The sequence below is a fragment of the Oculina patagonica genome, chromosome 5, assembly GCF_052425735.1.
Source record: "Oculina patagonica isolate OP01 chromosome 5, crgOcupat, whole genome shotgun sequence".
In the NCBI taxonomy this organism is placed as follows: Eukaryota; Metazoa; Cnidaria; class Anthozoa; order Scleractinia; family Oculinidae; genus Oculina; species Oculina patagonica.
Window position 1 is genome coordinate 16,877,607 of NC_135762.1, and position 24,430 is coordinate 16,902,036.

Sequence of the window (24,430 nt, forward strand, 5' to 3'; positions counted from 1 at the left end):
TAAGCACGGCAGGTCAGTGAAATAGGGTTAGGTGGTTTGGCTGTTCCTGGTTCATGCAACACTCTTCCTGGATATTTGGTAAAATCACCGAAGGTGTTCTTCGGCTGCGTTTTTTGGGCTCGTTGATTATATTTGTTAATATGAAAACCGCTTGGTTTAAATGAGAGTCGATGAGAGTCCAAAATTCCTGATCACCAGTATCTCATGCAAGGGTTTGTGTGCACCTGTGTCGATCCGAATTTCACGGTCTTGTTGACCGCTTTACGTGGACGTCTTCAAGCTTCTAAAAGGATTGCAAGTTTTCTCTAGGCCATTTTGATTTCCATCTGAATTCCTATTTTATGTTGGTATTTCATGCGATTACTTAATTCGTCAACTGACCAGCAGTACAAGTCGATCTTCGCATTCTCCTTGTTTTTTAGTCGCAAGCACGGCAGGTCAGTGAAAAAGGGTTAGGTGGTTTGGCTCTTCCTGGTTCATGCAGGACTCTTCCTGGATATTTGGTAAAATCACCGAAGGTTCTCTTCGGCTGCGTTTTTTGGACTCTATGATTATATGTAATTATATGTAAACCGCTTGGTTTACAAGAGAGTCGATGAGAGTCCAAAATTCCTGATCACCAGTATCCCATGCAAGGGTTTGTGTGCACCTGTGTCGATCCAACTTTCAGGGTCTTGTTGACCGCTTTACGTGAACGTCTTCAAGCTCTAAAACCGGCATTGCAAGTTTTTTCTAGGCCCTTTTAATTTCTGTCGGATTTTTTATTTCCGTTAGCATATCGCGCGATTACTTGATTCGTCAACTGACCATCAATACAACTCGATCTTCGCATTTTCCTTGTTTCTCTTAGTCGTTAGCACGGCAGGTCAGTCAAATAGGGTAATGTGATTTGGCGCTTCCTGGTTCATGCAATTCTCTTCCTGGATATTTGGTAAAATCACCGATGGTTTTCTTCGGCTGCATTTTTTGGGCTCGATGATTATATTTAGTTATATGAAAACCGCTTGGTTTACAAGAGAGTCGATGAGAGTCCAAAATTCCTGATCACCAGTATCCCATGCAAAGGTTTGTGTGCACCTGTTTAAGCCAAATTTCCCAGACATGTTGATTGCTTTAAGGAAAATTATTCAAGTTCCTGAAGATAACAAATATTCTATCGTCCATTTTGATTTCGGTCGGAGTTTTCATTTCCGTTGGTATTCAACACGATTAGTTGAATTGATTCGTCAACTGACCAGCAATACAAGTTGATCTCCGTCTTTTAAATTCTCAACTAAAAACTGGCATTCAAACTGTTCTTTAGTGTTATTTAACAAATGACAACGACTCTTGTCTTGGTTGAATTGTTGCGTCATTGTTTTTCTGAAAGAGCGACAATAGCATGATATATAATATTTATTTACTTCAGATACATTCCATGTGTAGTAAATGAACTTTTATGACAAGTTTTAGTAAAAAGTGAATTAAACTAAACCAAAATTGTACTTAATTATATACTGGTTCTAACAATATTTGTTTTTTGTGTAATAACAACCATGGCAATGAGAATCACGAAGCAAACAAGATTGTCCTGTCTGGAAATGGAGTCACTGTTTTAAATCTCTGGTATGTTGGACCTTCCAAGACGAAATTATAAGTGTTTGTTGTCATTACCAGATACTTTATTGTATCCTTTGATGCCAACTTACTTAATTACTGACATTTAAACAAGTATAAGTAAATTGTAACTAAGTATTTTTATATCTAATTTATGCATATGTACATTTTGTTTTTATTTTGTATCTATTTTTATAGTTGATGAGATGCCGTAAACTATTTTATCAACTCAATAAATGTAGATGTAAATGTAGATGTTTTTATTTCAGTAACTTACAATGAGGTTTACAGTGATGAAATTAAGAGTTTTAACATTTACAAATATAACAGTCACTTCATATTATATTTAATATTTCAACAAATGTGGAAGTGGTTTCCCAGTCATGTTGACCGCTTCAGGTGAAAGTTTTCAAGTTCTTAAAAGATAACAAGTTTTTCTGACTTGTATGGTTATTGGTAGTCTGACTCTCAGAAAGAGTTCTAGTAGAAAGTGAGTGTAACTGTTCCTAAACTGTTGTTGTTTATGACGTGTTTCAAATAATTATCTTTGTTTATTTTTTGTTTTAATTATAGCAAACACGGCAATGTGAATCGTGAAGCAAACCCAGATTGTCCTGTCAGTTAATGAAGTCATGGTTTTAAACCACTGGTAATTTGGATCTTACAAGTTGGATTTTAAGTACTGGTTTTCACTATCAGCTTGGTTGTCTTTTCAACAAGTTTAACTAACTTCATTATATTACTGACAGTTTTTTTAGTAACACAATGAGGTTTCCAGTGATGACATCAGGTGATTTAACATTTACAATCAATTGAACCAAATTATAACATATTATTTATTAAAACAAATGTTTGCATTATAATTAAATTTGAAATTCTATTCATTATGTTTGACTTAAAGGTATTTGCCTGGTGCAAGATGGAAGACGATGGGTGTGTAAAGTATTTTGAGTTGCCTTTTTAATCTTCGAATGATCTAAACATTTGCAGGTACGAGTCATTGTCATTTGTTAACAGCAACTTAAATTATTCATTCATTCTATTCAAATCATGATGCTGTACTTTTAAAAATGACGCTCACAAATGAAGTTTTGCCGTTCGCTCCTAAATGAAGTTTTTAGCTTACTTATTACAATTTTTGTGCGCTAAGAAATGACGTCTTTTGGCTTAATTGTTACAAATGACTTTTCTAGGCTTTCTTTTTTCACTTGCGGTGTGCTAATAAATTTAGTCTACTTGTTAGAAGTGCCTGGCGCTTAGAAATGAACATTTTAGCAAATTTGTTAAGGATGGTGTACCCTCATTAATTGATAAACATCTTTATTATAAGAAGGTAGCACAAATGACGCTCTTAGCTTACTTGTCATATTTGTCGCGCGCTTGAGAGACCAAATATTTTACTCTAGACGGGGGGGAGGGGGGGGAGGGGGGTTGGTTGATTTTGAAAAAAAAAAAACCTGCAATCGCATCAGTACTTGCAAGAAATAATTCCTGTACAGGACAAATATTCATGCGTGGAAAGTGGGCTGCAAACAATTCTCGCAAGATGTTTTCTGAGTTATAATAATAATAATAATAATAATTATTATTATTATTATTAGCCTTCTTCTAACTGTTGCCGTGCGCACACAAATGACGTTTTGTGCTTACTTGATATATCAGACTTGCGCTGACAAATGACGTTTTGTGCTTATTTGATATATAAGTCTAGCGCTCACAAATGGCATTTTGTGCTTACTTGATATATAAGCCTGCCTTGCGTACACAAATGACATTTTGTGCTTACTTGATGTATAAGCCTTGCAGTCACAAACGACATTTTGTGCTTACTTGATATATAAGCCTAGCGCTCACAAATGACGTTTTGAGCTTATTTGACATATAAGCCCGCCTTGCGTTCACAAATGACATTTTGTGCTTACTTGATGTATAAGCCTTCCGCTCACAAAAGACGTTTTGTGCTGACTTGATGTATAAGCCTTGCGCTCACAAAAGACGTTTTGTGCTTACAAGGCCGCCTTGTGTTCACAAATTACATTTTGTGCTTACTCGATGTATAAGCCTTGCGTCCACAAATGACGTTTTGTGCTCACTTGATATATAAGGCCGCCTTGTGTTCACAAATTACATTTTGTGCTTACTCGATGTATAAGCCTTGCGTCCACAAATGACGTTTTGTGCTCACTTGATATATAAGGCGGCCTTGTGTTCACAAATTACATTTTGTGCTTACTCGATGTATAAGCCTTGCGCACACAAATGACGTTTTGTGCTTACTTGATGTATAAGCCTTCCGCTCACAAACGACATGTTGTGCTTACTTGATATATAAGCCCGCCTTGCGTTCAAAAATGACGTTTTTTGCTTACTTAATGTATAAGCCCGCCTTTCGTTCACAAATGACATGTTGTGCTTACTTGATGTATAAGCCAACCTTGCGTTCACAAATTGCATGTTGTGCTTACTTTATGCATAAGATTAGCGCTCACAAATGACGTTTTGTGCTTACTTGATGTATAAGCTTAGCGCTCACAAATGACGTTTTGCCCTTACTTGATATGTAAGCCCGCCTTGCGTTCACAAATGACGTTTTGTGCTTACTTGATTTATAAGCCTGCCTTGCGTTCACAAATGACGTTTTGTGCTTACTTGATTTATAAGCCTGCCTTGCGTTCACAAATGACGCTTTGTGCTTACTTGATTTATAAGCCCGCCTTGCGTTCACAAATGACGTTTTGTGCTTACTTGATGTATAAGCCTTCCGTTCACAAGTGACATGTTGTGCAAACTTGATATATAAGCCCGCCTTGCGTTCGCAAATGACGTTTTGTACTTACTTGATGTATAAGCCCGCCTTGCGCTCACAAATCACATGTTGTGCTTACTTGATATATAAGCCCGCCTTGCGTTCACAAATGACGTTTTGTGCTTACTTGATTTATAAGCCTGCCTTGCGTTCAGAAATGACGTTTTGTGCTTACTTGATGTATAATTCTGCCTTGCGTTCACAAATGACATGTTGTGCTTACTTGATGTATAAGCACACCTGGCGTTCACAAATGACGTTTTGTGCTTACTTGATTTATAAGCCTGCCTTGCGTTCACAAATGACGTTTTGTGCTTACTTGATGTATCAGTTTTGCGCTCACAAATGACGTTTTGTGCTCACTTGATATATAAGGCCGCCTTGCGTTCACAAATTACATTTTGTGCTTACTCGATGTATAAGCCTTGCGCTCAGAAGTGACGTTTTGTGCTTACTTGATGTATAAGCCCGCCTTGCGTTCACAAATGACGTTTTGTACTTACTTGATGTATAAGCCCCCCTTGCGTTCACAAATGACGTTTTGTACTTACTTGATGTATAAGCCCGCCTTGCGATCACAAATGACATGTTGTGCTTACTTGATGTATAACCCTTGCCCACACAAAAGACGTTTTGTGCTTGTTTGATGTCTAAGCCTTATTGCGCTCACAAATGACATTTTGTGCTTACTTAATGTAAAAGCCTGCCTTGCGTTCACAAATGACGTTTTTTGCTTACTTGATGTAAAAGCCCGCCTTGCGTTCACAAATGACATTTTGTACTTACTTGATATATAAGCCCGCTTTGCGTTCACAAATGACGTTTTTTGCTTACTTGATGTAAAAGCCCGCCTTGTGTTCACAAATCACATGTTGTGCTTACTTGATGTATAAGCCCGCCTTGCGTTCACAAACGACATTTTGTGCTTACTTGATGTATAAGCCCGCCTTGCGTTCACAAATGACGTTTTGTGCTTATTTAAAATATAAGCCCGCCTTGCGTTCACAAATGACATGTTGCGCTTACTTGATATTTAAGCCCGCCTTGCGTTCACAAATGACATGTTGTGCTCTCTCGATGTATAAGCCTTGCGCTCACAAATGACGTTTTGTACTTACTTGATATATAAGCCCGTCTTGCGTTCACAAATGACATGTTGTGCTTACTTGATGTATAAGCCCGCCTTGCGTTCAAAAATGACGTTTTTTGCTTACCGTAATGATTCGATTTAGCGCCCGGGGCGCTTATTTACTTTTGGCACCTCAAGGGAGGGCGCTTATTCGAGACAGGGCGCTTATTCGGGACAGGGCGCTTATTTAATTTTTTGAAAAATAACCAAATGTATCTAACAATAACAGGAACTGTAACAGTTAGAAATTGTTAAAAGTTCAGTTACTTTTAAAATAATTGTTCATTTTAACAGTAAATATATACATGAACTGTACGGTGAACGGTCAGGAGTTTATCTAGTTGACGTCAGTGACTTCAGTAGGGCCAGTTATCCACAATAGGGGCACTCTTTAGAATAGGGGTGCTTATAAGAATGGGAGCGCTAATAAGAATGGGGGCGCTTATTGGAATAGGGGCGCTTATTCACAAAAACACATTCGAAGGGGGGCGCTTATTCGGAAGGGGGCGCTTATTGGAAGGAGGGCGCTAAATCGAATCATTACGGTACTTAATGTATAAGCCCGCCTTTCGTTCACAAATGACATCTTTTGCTTACTTGATGTATAAGCCCGCCTTGCGTTCACAAATTGCATGTTGTGCTTACTTTATGTATAAGATTAGCGCTCACAAATGACGTTTTGTGCTTACTTGATGTATAAGCCTAGCGCTCACAAATGACGTTTTGCCCTTACTTGATATGTAAGCCCGCCTTGCGTTCACAAATGACGTTTTGTGCTTACTTGATTTATAAGCCTGCCTTGCGTTCACAAATGACGTTTTGTGCTTACTTGATTTATAAGCCTGCCTTGCGTTCACAAATGACGCTTTGTGCTTACTTGATTTATAAGCCCGCCTTGCGTTCACAAATGACGTTTTGTGCTTACTTGATGTATAAGCCTTCCGTTCACAAGTGACATGTTGTGCAAACTTGATATATAAGCCCGCCTTGCGTTCGCAAATGACGTTTTGTACTTACTTGATGTATAAGCCCGCCTTGCGCTCACAAATCACATGTTGTGCTTACTTGATATATAAGCCCGCCTTGCGTTCACAAATGACGTTTTGTGCTTACTTGATTTATAAGCCTGCCTTGCGTTCAGAAATGACGTTTTGTGCTTACTTGATGTATAAGTCTGCCTTGCGTTCACAAATGACATGTTGTGCTTACTTGATGTATAAGCACACCTGGCGTTCACAAATGACGTTTTGTGCTTACTTGATTTATAAGCCTGCCTTGCGTTCACAAATGACGTTTTGTGCTTACTTGATGTATAAGCCTTGCGCTCACAAATGACGTTTTGTGCTTACTTGATGTATAAGCCTTCCGTTCACAAATGAAATGTTGTTCTTACTTGATGTATAAGCCCGCCTTGCGCTCACAAATCACATGTTGTGCTTACTTGATATATAAGCCTGCCTTGCGTTCACAAATGACGTTTTGTGCTTACTTGATTTATAAGCCTGCCTTGCGTTCAGAAATGACGTTTTGTGCTTACTTGATATATAAGCCTGCGTTGCGTTCACAAATGACATTTTGTGCTTACTTGATGTATAAGCCTTGCACTCACAAATGACATGTTGTGCTTACTTGATGTATAAGCCCGCCTAGCGTTCACAAATGACGTTTTGTGCTTACTCGATGTATAAGCCTAGCGTTCACAAATGACATGTTGTGCTTACTCGATGTATAAGCCTAGCGCTCACAAATGACGTTTTGTGCTTACTCGATGTATAAGCCTAGCGCTCACAAATGACGTTTTGTGTTTACTTGATGTATAAGCCTAGCGCTCACAAATGATGTTTTGTGCTTACTTGATATATACGCCTAGCGCTCACAAATGAATGACATGTTGTACTTACTTGATGTAAACGCCCGCCTTGCGTTCAGAAATGACGTTTTGTGCTTACTTGATTTATAAGCCTGCATTGCGTTCAGAAATGACGTTTTGTGCTTACTTACCTCACAAATGAGGTTTTGTGCTTTTCTCCTGGTTGAATTGTTGCGTCATATTTTTCAAAAACTGCAACAGTAGGGTGATATTTATTAGTTAATTACTTCAAATACATTTCATGTACACTACACAAACTGTTATGACAAGCTTTTTTAGAAATAAGTGAATTTAACTAAACCAAAACTGTAGTTAATTATCTACTGTTTCTAACAATCTTTTTTTGTGTAATAACAACCATGGCAATGAGAATCACGAAGCAATCAAGATTGTCCTGTCTGGAAATGGAGTCACTGTTTTAAATCTCTGGTATGTTGGACCTTCTTAGATGAATTATAAGTAATTGTTGTTATAATCAGCTTTTTTGTTGTATCTTTTGGCAGTTTGTATTTCAATAACTTACAATGAGGTTTACAGTGATGAAATTAAGAGTTTTAACATTTACAAATATAACAGTCACTTCATATTATATTTAATATTTCAACAAATGTGGAAGTGGTTTCCCAGTTATGTTGACCGCTTCAGGTGAAAGTTTTCAAGTTCTTAAAAGATAACAAGTTTTTCTGACTTGTATGGTTATTGGTAGTCTGACTCTCAGAAAGAGTTATAGTTAAACGTGAATGTAACTGTTCCTAAACTGTTGTTGTTTATGACGTGTTTCAAATAAATATCTTTGTTTATTTTTTGTTTTAATTATAGCAAACGTGGCAATGGGAATCGTGAAGCAAACCCAGATTGTCTCTTCAGGTAATGGAGTCATGGTTTTAAACCACTGGTAATTTGGATCTTACAAGTTGGATTTTAAGTACTGGTTGTCATTATCAGCTTGATTGTCTTTTCAACAAGTATCTTTTGATGTCAACTTACTTAATTTCTGACTTTTTGTATTTCAGTAACTTTCAATGAGGTTTACAGTGATGACATCAAGTGTTTAACCTTTACGACCATTAGAAACACATCATATCATATTATTTCAGTCAATGTATCCATGATACTTAAATTTGAAATTCTGTTTATGTTTGACTTAAAGGTGTAAGAACAAGTGTGCGATATTTTCTTTTTTGGAGGGCAATGGCGCAACGTTTTTGGAGATGTCTTCCAAACCTTCTACTGATCTTAACATTTGCAGGTAGGAGTCATTGCCATTTGTTAACAGCAACATTAATCATTCAAAGAATGGCTTTATTTTGGTATTTACAATTATGATGGTGTTCTTATACATTGTTAAACAATGATTATATTCTGTAAATGAAAACCACTTGACTTGTTTTACATGAGAGTTGATGACAATCCAAAATTCCTTATCAGTAGTAGTATCCCATGCTAGAGTTTGTTTTCACCTATTTGATCCAAATTTCACAGTGATGTTGACCGCTTCAGTTGAAACTTCTCCGGTTGCCAAAAGATAACAAGTTTTCTCTCGGCCATTTTGATATTCGTTGGAGTTCTCTTGGTATTACACGTGATTACTTGATTTGTCAACTGAACAGCAGTACAAGTTGATCTTCGCATTCTTCTTTTTTTTAGTCGTAAGCACGACAAGTCAGTGAAATGGGGTTAGGTGGTTTGGCTGTTCCTGGTTCATGCAACACGCTTCCTGGATATTTGGTAAAATCACCGAAGGTGTTCTTCGGCTGCGTTTTTTGGGCTCGATGATTATATTTAATATGAAAACCGCTTGGTTTACAAGAGAGTCGACGAGAGTCCAAAATTCCTGATCACCAGTATCCCATGCAAGGGTTTGTGTGCCCCTGTGTCGATTCAAATTTCACGGTCTTGTTGACCGCTTTACGTGGACGTCTTCAAGCTTCTAAAAGGATTGCAAGTTTTCTCTAGGCCATTTTGATTTCCATCTGAATTCCTATTTTATATTGGTATTTCATGCGATTACTTAATTCGTCAACTGACCAGCAGTACAAGTCGATCTTCGCATTCTCCTTGTTTTTTAGTCGCAAGCACGGCAGGTCAGTGTAATAGAGTTAGGTGGTTTGGCTCCTGCTGGTTCATGCAATACTCTTCCTGGATATTTGGTAAAATTACCGAAGGTTCTCTTCGGCTGCGTTTTTTGGGCTCGATGATTATACTTGGTTATATGAAAACCGCTTGGTTTAAATGAGAGTCGATGAGAGTCCAAAATTCCTGATCACCAGTATCCCATGCAAGGGTTTGTGTGCACCTGTGTCGATCCAAATTCCCGGTTGACCGCTTAAGATGAAAGTTTTAAAATTGTTCAAAGATAACACGTTTTTTCTATGCCATTTTAATTTCCATCCGAAACCTCTTTTCAGTTGGTATTTTACGTGTTTACTTGATTCGTTAACTGACCAGCAATACAAGTCGATTTCCGTCTTTTTACTTCTTAGTAATGAAGAAACAGACATTCAAACTGTTCTTCAGTGTTGTTTAACAAATAACAACGACTTTTCTCCTGGTTGAATTGTTGCGTCATTTTTTTTTCTAAAAACAGCAACAGTTGGGTGATATATATTAGTTAATTACTTGAGATACATTTTATGTACACTACACAAACTGTTATGACAAGCTTTTGTAGAAATAAGTGAATTTAACTGAACCAAAACTGTAGTTAATTATCTACTGTTTCTAACAATCTTTGTTTTTTGTGTCATAACAACCATGGTAATGAGAATCACGAAGCAATCAACATTATGCTGTCTGGAAATGGAGTAACTGTTTTAAATCTATGGTATGTTGGACCTTCCAAGACGAAATTATAAGTGTTTGTTGTCATTACCAGATACTTTATTGTATCTTTTGGCAGTTTGTATTTCAGTAACTTACAATGAGGTTTACAGTGATGACATTTACAATTTTTTTAACTTTATTATTTATTATTATTTGTTTAACATAACAAACATAACAGTCACATCGTATTATATTATTTCAACGAATGTATTCGTGATAATCTTATTATATTTGACTTTAAGGTGTTTGCCTGGTGCAAGATGGAAGAGCAAGGGTGCAACCTTTTTTAGATGTCTTTTTTGGTATTTAGAATTATGATGGCGTCCTTATACAATTTTAGCATTGTGATTTTTTTATTCGTTATCGCAGCAGGTCAATGAAATAGGGTTAGGTGGTTTGGCTGTTCCGTTTTCTGACTTGTATGGTTATTGGTAGACTGACTCTCAGAAAGAGTTCTAGTAAAACGTGAAAGAAACTGTTCCAAAACTATTGTTGTTTATGACGTTTTTTTAAATAATTATCTTTGTTTATTTGTTGTTTTAAATATAACAATCGTGGCAATGGGAGTCGTGAAGCAAACCCAGATTGCCCTGTCAGGTAATGGAGTCATGGTTCTAAACCACTGGTAAGTTGGATCTTACAAGTTGGATTTTAACTACTGGTTGTCATGCACTATCAGCTTGATTGTCTTTTCAACAAGTTCAATTGCAACTAACTTCATTACTGACAGTTTTCGGTTTTAGTAACAAAATTAGGTTTCCAGTGATGACATCAGGTGATTTAACATTTACAAACATTTGAACCACATCATAACTTATTTTAAAAACAATGTATGCATTATAATTAAATTTGAAATTCTAATCATTATGTTTGACTTGAAGGTATTTGCCTGGTGCAAGATGGAAGACCAAGGGTGTAAAGGTTTTTGAGTTGCCTTTTTTAATCTTCGAATGATCTAAACATTTGCAGGTAGGATTTATGGTCATTTGTTAACAGCAACTTCATTCATTGTTTTCAACATTCAAAATTATGATGCTTGTGATACACTCACAAATGACGTTTTAGGCATACTTGTTAAAGTTGCCTACAGTTTTTGTGCGCTAAGAAATGACGTGTGTACAAATGACTTTTCTAGGCTTTCTTGTTTCACTTGCGGTGTGTTAAAATTGAAATGACCATTTTTAGCCTACTTGTAAGAAGTGCCGGGCGCTTAGAAATTAAGTTTTTAGCTCATTTGTTAAAGGTGCCTGCGCTCTCAAATCAATAGACAACTTTATTTAAGGAGGGTAGTACAATTGACGCTTTTAGATTACTTGTCATATTTGCCGTGCGCTTTTAAGAGTTTACTATTTTACTTTTTTGGGGGAGGGGGAGGGGAGTGGTGATTTAAAAAAATATATATCCTGCAAGCGCACGCGTGCAAGAAAAAAAAACTCCTCCACAGGACAATGGTCCATGCATGCGTGGCCGGGGCTGGAAAAAATTCTGGCAAGATGTTCTCTGGGTTGATGCTTTGAACTTTTAATTGTAATTAATGGCCCTGCTGTTGCGGGTTCCCTGCCGTAAGATTTCTGTTAGTTTTATGTGTTATTTATAAGGCGAAGCTAATAAAATGAATAAAAAATAAAATAAATAAATAAAATAATACCAGCAGACTATTAAAAGAGTTTTTAGTATCTAGGCCAGGGTGTTCAAGAGGGATACAAGTTTGGTGATGTGTGGTAAACAGACGAAATGCAGTGGACGGCTTACTGGTCAGGTCGTGCCCCCTGGTGCACCTTTTTATTCTGGGACAACAACAGTGCCTGATGGCCGCGGTGGAAATATGTAATCCATCAATTCTTAATTAACCCAATATGTCAATAATATATATGTCTAACAAACGTTTTTATACCCAGGCTGGTTCACCGTGCATACTGTGATGGTCTGAGGACCCAAAGGTATCGCCACCTCCCAGATGCTGCAGCATTGTTTCTTGTGGTGTACCTCAGGTGGTCTTGCAGAAAAAGACTTTCCGATGCAGATCCAGTTCCTTGAAACAAGGTACTTTAAAACAATTACGATGGTTTCCGCCCATCATTTGAGCAATATAGGCAAAAAATAAAGTCACCAAAGAGACCTCTTGGCAAGGTAACAGTTTACGTACAGCTAACAAAAGCCTGCCCAAACTTTAGCACTCAGGTTGACCCCGCGAGAGAAATGGATTTGAAATTATCTATATTTTAGTTTAAACTGACATTTCACGCCAGTTCAAAACAAAATGGCACTCGTTTTAAGCATTTTTACGAGGTTTGACTTTAATTTTCTCGAGAATGCATTAGAATTTAGTTACGGGGTCACTTAGACAAATGAACTTCAATAAGATCTTTTAAATAGTATATAAAATGTTGTCGTGCTATGAGTAAACTTTTGGTACTTAATTTTTGCACTCATTGCTTGACCTTTGAACGGAATCTTTCTAAAGAGATTTTCCTTAAGGTCGCGGGGGACACCTTAGGCTCATCATTATGCATTTATTTAAAGCGTATGCACAACGTACAACGACTGACATTATCAACTTTACGAGATATTCATGACTGGATAAAAATATGTGTGCGTGATTTGCAAAATATCTCTGTTTCTTTGATATTTTAACCAATTTAAAACAATACTTAGCGTTATACGTTGATGTACATTGTTGAAAGTCGATGAGCTAATTTTCATTCAAATTTGAATATTTCTGCAATCCATAGTAATCACAATAATATTCGGCATAAACAATCGTGTCCTTTTTAAAAACGCATTTAAAAACGCAATCGGATTCTGTCCGCGCGAAACTATTTATTTAAAACAAATATGTTAATAAAACATCACACCTCTAACCACATATATAACACTGTTGAACCGTTATTTTATTTGTCACTTAAAAATGATGTCAGGATGACATCGAAACGTTGTGTCTTACTGCCGCTTATTTTTATTGTCAAATGTTTATCAAAATTTAGTCTTATTCGAATTTTGTTCTCACCATAAAACCGTGGATTACATATCTCCTTTGCAAACTGATCGTGTTTTGGTCGGGATACCTTAAGAAATGTCAAATTTTTTGGACTTCGTGGCAGAAAATACAGCGTGGATACAGAACTTCATGACTTGCCACTGCAGATAGGTAAAATATAAATACTGTAGTGTGTCATAACAGAAGCGGAATTTTAAAAGAGCGCTTTTAGAAAGAGGTAGAAGGCATTAAATTCAAATTTGCGCATTTAAACCGCCATATCCCGCTTGAAAATTTTAAATTAAAAAGTCCGCTTCTGTTATGACACTCTATAGATATTGACTGATTAGTTTTTGACAAGATCAGAGTGTGCTGTCTCCTACTCGTTCCGCAAACTGCCACAAAATGATGTTCTTCCCAATTTGGCACTAACAAGGCTTCCCCGTTAAGTGCAATTTACCAAATAAAAGATGACATTCATAATCTTTCATCATTTCTTTATTTCTCTGTAACTGTTCTGTAAAATTTGAGCTTAATCGCACCCATAACAGCCGAGAAATAAGCGTTTTAAAAGATACAGATCGATCAAACAAAATTTCGCTTCATAAATATATTCATGCTGTAGAAACCCCCGCGACCTTTATACCATCAAATAATGCAGTGGAACCCCGATATAACGATCTTCGATATAACGATATTCCCGATATAACGATGAGAATTAGCGAACGGAACGTAAAATCTTCTTCTTTTAATCCAATAGCATAACAGTAATCGAGTAGTTTCTAACGTTTCTTACAACCGCTTTGTATGATGATGTACGAAAATGATACTGTATCTTTACCCAGTAAAAAGTATATGTTAGGTTTACCCCGATATAACGATATTTTCGGTTATTTTACCGCCATATCGTTATATCGGGAATTTCGATATAACGATATAATTTTACTGCTCCCTTGGCATATCGTTATATCGAGTTTCCACTGTGGCACAATTTATTAAAAAATAAAAATCAATCACCATATTGATGTAAATTTACAGTATTATGAGTATTCCTCAATAATTAATTTCCATTTTATTTATTTATTCATTTCAGATACAGGTTCTATGCCCTCACATTTCTTCTCAAGCCATCACTACACCTGCAAGATATCTGTACCGAGCCAATGGATTTTCTATGATGGCTTGAAAGAGAGCAGACGTCCAGGAACAGGCCTGACACCTATAATCAGCGGGGAGGGGCCGGTCTCCCTCTCAATGCTTTTATACTCAGTGCTAAATACAGTCAACTCCCACTATAACGGAAACCTTCGCGACCAAAATTTTGTTTCTGCAATCGAGTAAATCTTTAGTGACAGGATTTATTTTCAGTAGAAATATTTATTCGCCGGGAAGTGACTTCTGTCCGTAGTAACGGAATGTCCGTAATAATGGGGTGTCCGTAATATTGAGGTGCCCGTAACGGGGGGGGGGGGGGGGCGTGGGTTGGGAGCGGGAGTTGACTGTTGATGCACTGTATTATAAAGGTCAGTCAGAAACTCTTTAAGGCCCGGGCCAAACGTCGAACTTCACATGAACGAGCTTTACTGAGCGAATTAAGTTCATGATAAGTTTGACTTTTGACTCAGTTGAGTTCGTCCGACTAAACAAAGATCGACCAACACGTTCTATCCGTCTGCTTTAGATGGAAAGAACGTGCGAAGATCGACTGTTGGACAAACATCGATCTTTTCATGAAACGAACTTCACTGAGAATGAAGGGGTTAAACAAAATTCTGCCACACCAATCACCCGAGCCCACCCCCTCACCCCCTCCAAAGTAAAATGGTAAAGGTAAAGTCTGTTTCCGAGCCAAGTGGCCCATACAGCCGGAGCTTATCCCGGTTTCCGTAGCATTAAGCGACTGAGAGTATTGCTACTCCCCCCTGGATGGGATGCTAGTCCATCGCAGGGATTACCCCCAGCAGTAAATTCGCCGATACCCATTTATACACCTAGGTGGAGAGAGGGATTGTGAGAGCGAAGTGTCTTGCCCAAGAACACAACGCAGCGCCCCGGCCAGGGCTCGAACCCGGGCCGTTCGACTCGGAGTCGAGCGCGCTAACCATTAGGCCACCGCGCCTCCCCTGAAAAGTAAAATGGTTGCCCCCTAAACACCCCTGCGCTCCTAAATAACGTATCAAAATTACTTATACCAGTTGCCACTTGCGTTAAAAGAACGTTTCTTGCTTTCTTGATACTGTTGTCATGCGCTCACAAATGGAGTTTTAATCTTTCAAGTTATATCAGCCTTGCACTCACATATAACGGTTTCAGCTTACTTATTATAGTTGCCGTTTGCGTTAAAAGAACGGTGTTAGCTTTGTTATCACAGTTTCTGTGCGCTTACAAATGACGTTTTCAGTTTTTATACTTGTTGTTTTTGTCTTGCGCTCATAAATGACGTTTTTTAGAGTTCTTCTTATAATATGCTATGACCTTCCAAACGACGTTATTTCTTACTTGTTACAGTTCCCGCGTGCTCTCGAATAACGTTTTTAACCAACTTCTTATTGTTGCCGTGCGCTCAGAAATAAGGTTGTAGCTTGTTATTTTTGCCGTGTGTTCACAAATAACCAGTTTTGCTTTTGTGTTACAGCTCACAAATAACGTTTCTAGCCTAGTGTTATCGACTAGCGCATACAATTACGTTTAAGCCTCCTTGTTACAGTTACCGCGCGCTCAAAGAAGACGTTTTTAACCTACTTCTTACTGTTGCCACAGTATCACAAAAAACGTTTCAAGTTTACGTGAAAAAGTTTCTGCGCACTAAAACAGACATATCTACCCTACTTGTTACTGTTGACATGTGCTCTCAAAAGACGTTTTCAGATTACTTGATATATACTCACATGTGAAGTTTAAGCTTACTTGATATAAATCCCTTGCGCTCACAAATAACCTTGTTAGGTTATATAAACCTTATATAAGTTATATATAAGACTTGCACTAACAAATGACATTTTTTGCTTACTTAATATATATGTCATGCACTAAAAAATGGCGTGCTTCCTTGATACACAAGCGTTGATACAAGCCTTTTGCTCACAAATTACATTTTGTTGCTTACTTAAAATCTAACTCTTGCGGTCACAAATAACGTTTTGTGTCTTCTTGATAATATATAAGCATTGCGCTCACAAATGTCGTTTTGTCAGCCTACTTGATATATAACCCTTGCGCCTAAAAATGATGTTTTGTAATACTTGATGTATAATCCTTGCACCCACAAATGACGTTTTGTACTTACTTGATATAGAACCTTTGCGCACATAAATGACCTTTAAAGCTTACGTAATATATAACCCTTGCGCTCACAAATTACGTTTTGTGTTTATTTGATATATAAGCCTTGCGCTAACAAATGACTTTTTACGCTTACTTGATATAGAATCCTGGCGCCCAGAAATGACGTTTTGTGCTTACTTTATATCTAACCCTTGCGCACTCAAATGACGTGTAGTGCTTAGTTAATATATGCCCCCTGCGCACAAAAATGACGTTTTCTTGATATATAACCTTTGTGCACACAAATGACATTTTGTGCTTACTTGATATATAACCGTTGCGCCCTTAAATGACGTTTTGTCCTTACTTTTATATACCCCTTGCGCACACAAATGAAGTTTAGTGTTTACTTGATATATACCCCTTGCGCACACAAATGACATTTTGTGCTTACTTGATATATAACCGTTGCGCGCAAATAACGTTTTCTGTTAACTTGATAAATACCCCTTGCGCACACAAATGCAGTTTAGTGTTAACTTGATATATAACCTTTGCGCACACAAATGACATTTTGTGCTTACTTGATATATAACCGTTGCGCCCACAAATGACGTTTTGTGTTTACTTGATATATAACCGTTGCGCCCACAAATGACGTTTTGTGTTTACTTGATATATAACCGTTGCGCCCACAAATGACGTTTTGTGTTTACTTGATATATAAGCTTTGCGCACACAAATGACATTTTGTGCTTACTTGATATATAACCGATGCGCCCACAAATGACGTTTTGTCCTTACTTTTTATATAACCCTTGCGCACACAAATGAAGTTTAGTGTTTCCTTGATATATAACCTTTGTGCTCACAAATGACGTTTTGTGTTTACTTGATATATAACCCTTGCTTCGTTCTAATCTTCTAAGTTATTTATGTCTTTTTGTGTGTGTGTTTGCGCAATTTATTATATATATTTCTATTACTTTTTCGATCCGCTTTAAGTCTAATAAGTCTATTTTGCTTCTATCGTGCCACATTCCACGCAGTTTAATATCACTCCTATGCTTTGTGTTTCGCGGTATTGCCTTGCTTAACAAACACGATCTTTTAGCAGTAAAATGGTCGCAAGGAGGGCTTCGTAGCAATTTTAACTCTATATTGATTGTTATTTTCATCCGTGTTTTGCCAAGAAAACATCATTTGTCTGAATTATGACAACTCCATTTACAGCATCTCTTTGTTCATTAAATGTCAGAGGTCTAAACCAATCGCGTAAACGAAGACAGCTTTTTAGGTGGCTGCACAACAATAGATTTGATATCGTATTCCTCCAGGAAACCTACTCAACAAAAAGCATAGAAAACTTATGGAAATCTGAATGGGGTGGCAAAATTTATTTCAGCCATGGTACAAGTCATTCGAGAGGTGTCATGATACTATTGAATCCCAAATTAACTGCTCTAGCTGACACCATCGAAACTGACAAAAACGGAAGATATTTAATTCTTCAGACAACTATTTGTGATACCACCTTTAGATTGTGTAACATTTACAGCCCGAACAATAATTCTGATCAAAAAATGTTTTTCTCGAACGTTCGTGACATTCTCAGTAATCGTTCGAACAATATAGATAGTACTATAATCGGTGGAGATTTCAATTGCGCGCTAACAGCTCGTGACAAACTAGGAGGTAATGCGGTAGAAAGAAAAAACAATGTAATCAGCGAAATCTTCGAACTGCGCGACCTGTTAAAACTTCAAGATGTTTGGAGGTATCAGCACCCTGATCAACGGCAATTCACATGGCGCGACAAGGCACTAAAAGTACAATGTAGATTGGATTACTGGCTAGTCTCTAAGGATCTCTTAGAGATCGTGCTTAATACAGAGATAAAAGAATCCTCTTTGTCAGATCACTCTGCAATAATTATGACACTCCAATCTAAAGACTTCGCGCAAAGAGGACCTGGTTTTTGGAAATTTAATAATTCTCTCTTGGAAGATAACACCTTCTTAGAACAACTTCATTGTATAATACCGGAGTACAAAAAGAAATACTGCTATCTTACCGATAAAGGTTTATTCTGGGATATGATAAAAATGGAGATAAGAGGTTTCTGCGTGCGTTACTCAAAGAAAAAGAGCAGAGAGCGTAAGAACATAGAAAAAGATCTCTCAGATCAAATAGACGCCTTAATGAAAACACTCGTATCAAACAGGTCAAAAGAGAATATTGCTAAATTATATAGCCTGAGATCGGAGCTAAACAAGATTGCTGATTACCGGACCAAAGGAGCTATTGTAAGAAGTAGAACAAGATGGCATGAGCAAGGAGAAAAAAATACTAAATATTTCTTAAACTTGGAAAAACGACAGCATGCCAAAACATACATATCGAAGCTTAAATCTCAAGATGGCCAAGAAATAACAGACTCCAATGAAATTTTACACTGCCAAAAGCTGTTTTATAAAAACCTCTACACAGAGGTACCTCGAAAGAACCGGCACGATAAATTATTTTTTGAAGACCCAAACCTCCCAAAATTAAACGACGCTGACCTAGAGAAGCTAGAATTGCCACTCACCAAGCAAGAATGTTTTGAAACGCTTAAAATGAGTGCCAAAGGCAAATGCCCAGGAAGCGACGGATTCACTGTAGAATTCTATTTACATTTTTGGTCCGTCTTAGGAGATGAAATGGTTGAAAGTTTTAATTATGCTCTAATACACAAATGTCTAAATATAACTCAGAGACAAGGAATTATCAAAGTTGTGCCAAAAAAGCGGAAAAACAAGCTATACTTAGAAAACTGGAGACCAATATCTTTATTAAACACTGACTATAAAATAATAACAAAGGCCATAGCAAGCAGAATCGCCAACTTTCTCCCCAAACTTATCCATGACGACCAAACCGGTTACGTCAAGGGGCGATACATTGGCCAAAATATTAGGCTGATACAAGACATAATGAAAATAACATCTTTAGAAAATATACCAGGCATGGCAATATTCGTCGATTTTAAAAAAGCCTTTGATTCGGTTGATTGGCAGTTTTTATCCAAAGTTCTAGAAGCGTTTAACTTTGGGCCACAAATTCGCGACTGGATTAAAACTTTCTATACCGACATTACTAGCTGTGTTATCAACAATGGACATGCCTCCGAATTTTTCAGCTTACAAAGAGGAGTCAGACAAGGCTGTCCCTTATCTGGAATCTTGTTTGTACTTTGTGCAGAAATCTTAGCGAACGCAGTTAGGAATAATAAGAATATTAGAGGAATACAAATTTATAACAAAGAATACAAAATATCACAATATGCAGATGACACTACTGCATTTGTATCCGACGCGTTGTCAGCGCAGAACTTGTTCGAAACATTACGCGCCTTTCAAGAGATTTCAGGACTAGAAATAAATAAGTCCAAAACTGAAGGAATGTGGATAGGGTCACGGAGAAAGGACGCCACGACACCTTTTGATATAGCTTGGCCTTCAGAGCCGATATATGCACTAGGAATCTATTTCTCTTACGACGAAGCTGAAGCTTTCAAAAAAAATTTTGAACAAAAACTACTGTCTATGAAGAACCTTCTTAATCTTTGGCAATCAAGAAACCTCACGTTGTACGGTAAAATAACCATTCTTAAAAGCCTCGCTCTCTCGAAGCTAGTCTATAATACATCGGTACTTACTTTTCCCCGAGAATTTGAATCTTCAGTTCAAGCAACCATTACTCAGTTTGTTTGGAACAACAAACCTAAAATTAAACATACCACCATGATAGGCCCGAAAGTTAAGGGTGGCTTAGATCTGCCAGATTTCGAAATAATGAACAACGCTCTGAAAGTCACTTGGGTAAGAAGGCTGCACGAAAGCAATGAAAATGCAAGCTGGTGCCATATACCTCTCACACTATTAAAACAGGTAGGAGGTATTTTCCTACTAGAATGCAACTATGATTTAAAGTACCTCAAACTAGATATACCTATACAATTTTATAAGGATGCCTTAAGCATTTGGCAAATCATAAATAATCATACTCCAGCAAACAAAGAACAGATTCTCAATGAAATTCTGTGGAACAATCGGTTTATTAAGATCGAAGGCTTCTCTGTTTATTACCATAGTTGGCATGCTGCAGGAATAACCAAAATCAAAGACATTTTCTACGAAAACAACTTCCTGACATTTGATAAATTTTGCCGCAAGTTCGCCATCAAAACAAATTTTCTTACTTATTATGGCTTATGCAACTCTATCCCCCAAAACTGGATCCGCTTGTTAAAAGAACTTGACACCGACGCACCCACTTGTTTAGAATATGCAGAGAAAATTCCTTTAGACAAGCTTTCATGTAAATCAGCTTCGAAACTTCTAATCGGGCTGAAATTCATACCTCCCACAGCAGAACAAAGAATGTGGCAAGCAAACTTTGATAAGAAAACTATTAAAACTATCTACAGCATTCCTTTTAAAGTGACCAAGGATATTAGGCTCGCTATATTCCAATTCAAAATTATACATTATATCTTGCCAACTAATGCAACCCTTTTCAGAGATAAGATCATTCAACATGATAAATGTCATGTCTGCGAGCAAAAACAAACCTTACAACATCTTTTTGTTTCTTGCCCGGACGTGCAATCTTTCTGGCAAACCTTTTCCCACTGGTGGAATGTTAAAAACGACGATTTTATTGACTTGAACGACAAAACCATAATATACGGCTTCACAAACAACTTTGGCCAACAACTTGGTTTAAACCTCTGCCTGATAATCGCCAAGTATTACATCTACTCTGCTTCAAGAGAACAAGAACAGTACTATTTCGAAGCCTTCCTTGCTTTCCTCAAAAGTAAACTATCTATTGAAAAGAGTACGTGCAAATCACAAATCATTCTTTAAATAAAACGTAAGCTAACCATTTCCTACAAATGTAACTAAGTAAAAAACAAACTTGTATTACAATTTGTCCGGCAAACCATGTTATCAAAAAAAAAAAAAAAAAAAAAAAAAAATCTTACCAGATAGAAGCCCTTATTTGACTTTTGCATTCTTGTATTGAATTTTTTTTTTTTCTTCCTTTTCTTTATTTTAGTCTGTAACTTACAAGTCAATGTAATCTAAGCTGTCCTTTTGTTTATTCGTGGTTGTAAATAGTAACTAAATGTAAATTATTTTTTGAACTGTTCAATAAATGTTTTTGCAAACAAAAAAAAAAAAAAAACAAAAAAAAAAAAAAAAAAAAAATCTCTGTACGACTCTTAATAACCCTACATTTTTGTTTTAATAAAAATCTTTCAAGAGTTGAAAAAAAAAAAAAAAAAAAAAAAAAAAAATATATATAACCCTTGCGCTCACAAATGACGTTTTGTGTTTACTTGATATATAACCCTTGTGCCCACAAATGACGTTTTGCCTTTACTTTTTATATACCCTTGCGCTCATAAATGACGTTTTGTGTTTACTTGATATATAACCCTTGCGCTCACAAATGAGATGTTGTGCTTACTTGATGTATAAGCCTTGCGTTCACAAATGAGATGTTGTGCTTACTTGATGTATAAGCCTAGCGCTCCCAAATGACGTTTTGTGCTTACTTGATGTATAAGCCTAGCGCTCACAAATGAAGTTTTGTGCTTACTTTATGTATAAGCCCGCCTTACGTTCACAAATGACATGTGCTTACTTGATGTATAAGACCGCCTTGGGTTCACAAATGACATGTTGTGCTCTCTCGATGTATAGGCCCGCCTTGCGCTCACAAATGACGTTTTGTGCTTACATGATGCTTAAGTCTAGCGCTCACTTACTTAATGTATAAGCCCGCCTTGCGTTCACAAATCACATGTTGTGCTCTCTCGATATATAAGCCCGCCTTGCGCTCACAAATGACGTTTTGTGCTTACTTGATATATAAGCCTAGCGCTCACAAATGACGTTTTGTGCTTACTTGATATATAAGCCCGCCCTGCGTTCACAAATGACATGTTGTGCTTACTTAATGTATAATCCCGCCTTGCGCTCACAAATGACGTTTTGTGCTTACTTGATGTATAAATGACGTTTTGTGCTTACTCGATGTATAAGCCCGCCTTGCGTTCACAAATGACATGTTGTGCTTACTTGATGTATAAGCCCGCCTTGCGCTCACAAATGACATGTTGTGCTTACTTGATGTATAAGCCCGCCTTGCGTTCACAAATGACGTTTTGTGCTTACTTGATGTATAAGCTCGCCTTGCGTTCACAAATGACATGTTGTGCTTACTTGATATATAAGCGCGCCTTGCGCTCACAAATGACATGTTGTACTTACTTGATGTATAAGCCCGCCTTGCGTTCACAAATGACATGTTGTGCTCCCTCGATGTATAAGCCCGCCTAGCGCTCACAAATGACGTTTTGTGCTTACTTGATATATAAGCCTAGCGCTCACTTACTTAATGTATAAGCCCGCCTTGCGTTCACAAATGACATGTTGTGCTCTCTCGATGTATAAGCCCGCCTTGCGCTCACAAATGACGTTTTGTGCTTACTTGATGTATAAGCCTTGTGCTCACAAATTATGTTTTGTTCTTACTTGATATATAATCCCGCCTAGTGCTCACAAATGACATTTTGTGCTTACTTGATATATAAGCCCGCCCTGCGCTCACAAATGACGTTTTGTGCTTACTTGATATATAAGCCTTGCGCTCACTTACTTGATGTATAAGCCCGCCTTGCGTTCACAAATGACATGTTGTGCTTAGTTGATGTATAAGCCCGTTTTGCGTTCACAAATGACATGTTGTGCTCTCTCGATGTATAAGCCCGCCTTGCGGTCACAAATGACGTTTTGTGCTTACTCGATATATAAGCCCGCCTTGCGCTCACAAATGACGTTTTGTGCTTACTTGATGTATAAGCCTTGCGCTCACAAATTATGTGTTGTTCTTACTTGATGCCGGTATAAGCCTTACGTTCTCAAATGACGGTTTGTGCTTACATGATATATAAGCCCTTTGTTCACATGTATAAGAAACAAACTATTATGACAAGCTTTAGTAGAAAGTGAATTTAACTTTATCAAAACACTGTAGTTAGTCATAGACTGTTTCTAACAATCTTTATTTTTTTGTGTAATAACAACTATGGTAATGAGAAACACGAAGCAATCAAGATTGTCCTGTCTGGAAATGGAGTCATGGTTTTAAATCTCTGGTATGTTGGACCTTCCAAGACGAAATTATAAGTGTTTGTTGTCATGACCAGATACTTTGTTGTATCCTTTGATGCCAACTTACTTAATTACTGACAGTTTGTATTTCAGTAACTTACAATTAGGTTTACAGTGATGAAATTAAGAGTTTTAACATTTACAAATATAACAGTCACTTCATACTATATTTAATATTTCAACAAATGTGGAAGTGGTTTCCCAGTCATGTTGACCGCTCCAGGTGAAAGTTTTAGATAACAGATAACAAGTTATTTTGACTTGTATGGTTATTGGTAGTTTGACTCTCAGAAAGAGTTCTAGTAAAAGGTGAATGTAACTGTTCCTAAACTGTTGTTGTTTATGACGTGTTTCAAATAAACACTTTGTTTATTTTTTGTTTTAATTATAGCAAACGTGGCAATGGGAATCGTGAAGCAAACCCAGATTGTCTTGTCAGGTAATGAAGTCATGGCTCTAAATCTCTGGGTATGTTGGATCTTACAAGTTGGATTTTAATTACTGGTTGTCATTATCAGCTTGATTGTCTTTTCAACAAGTATCTTTTGACGTCAACTTACTTAATTTCTGACTTTTTGTATTTCAGTAACTTTCAATGAGGTTTACACTGATGACATCAAGTGTTTAACCTTTACGACCATTAGAAACACATCATATCATATTATTTCAGTCAATGTATCCATGATACTTAAATTTGAAATTCTATTTATGTTTGACTTAAAGGTGTTTACCTGGT

The 24,430-nt window shown here is 37.1% G+C and overlaps 1 protein-coding gene across 1 annotated transcript in view; it reads right to left on the reverse strand.

Annotated features, from left to right (window-relative positions):
- The window catches only part of LOC144653031 (protein Wnt-8b-like), a 59,042-nt gene that overhangs the window by 2,381 nt on the left and 32,231 nt on the right, over positions 1-24,430 (reverse strand). The gene's annotated exons all lie outside the window — the stretch shown is intronic.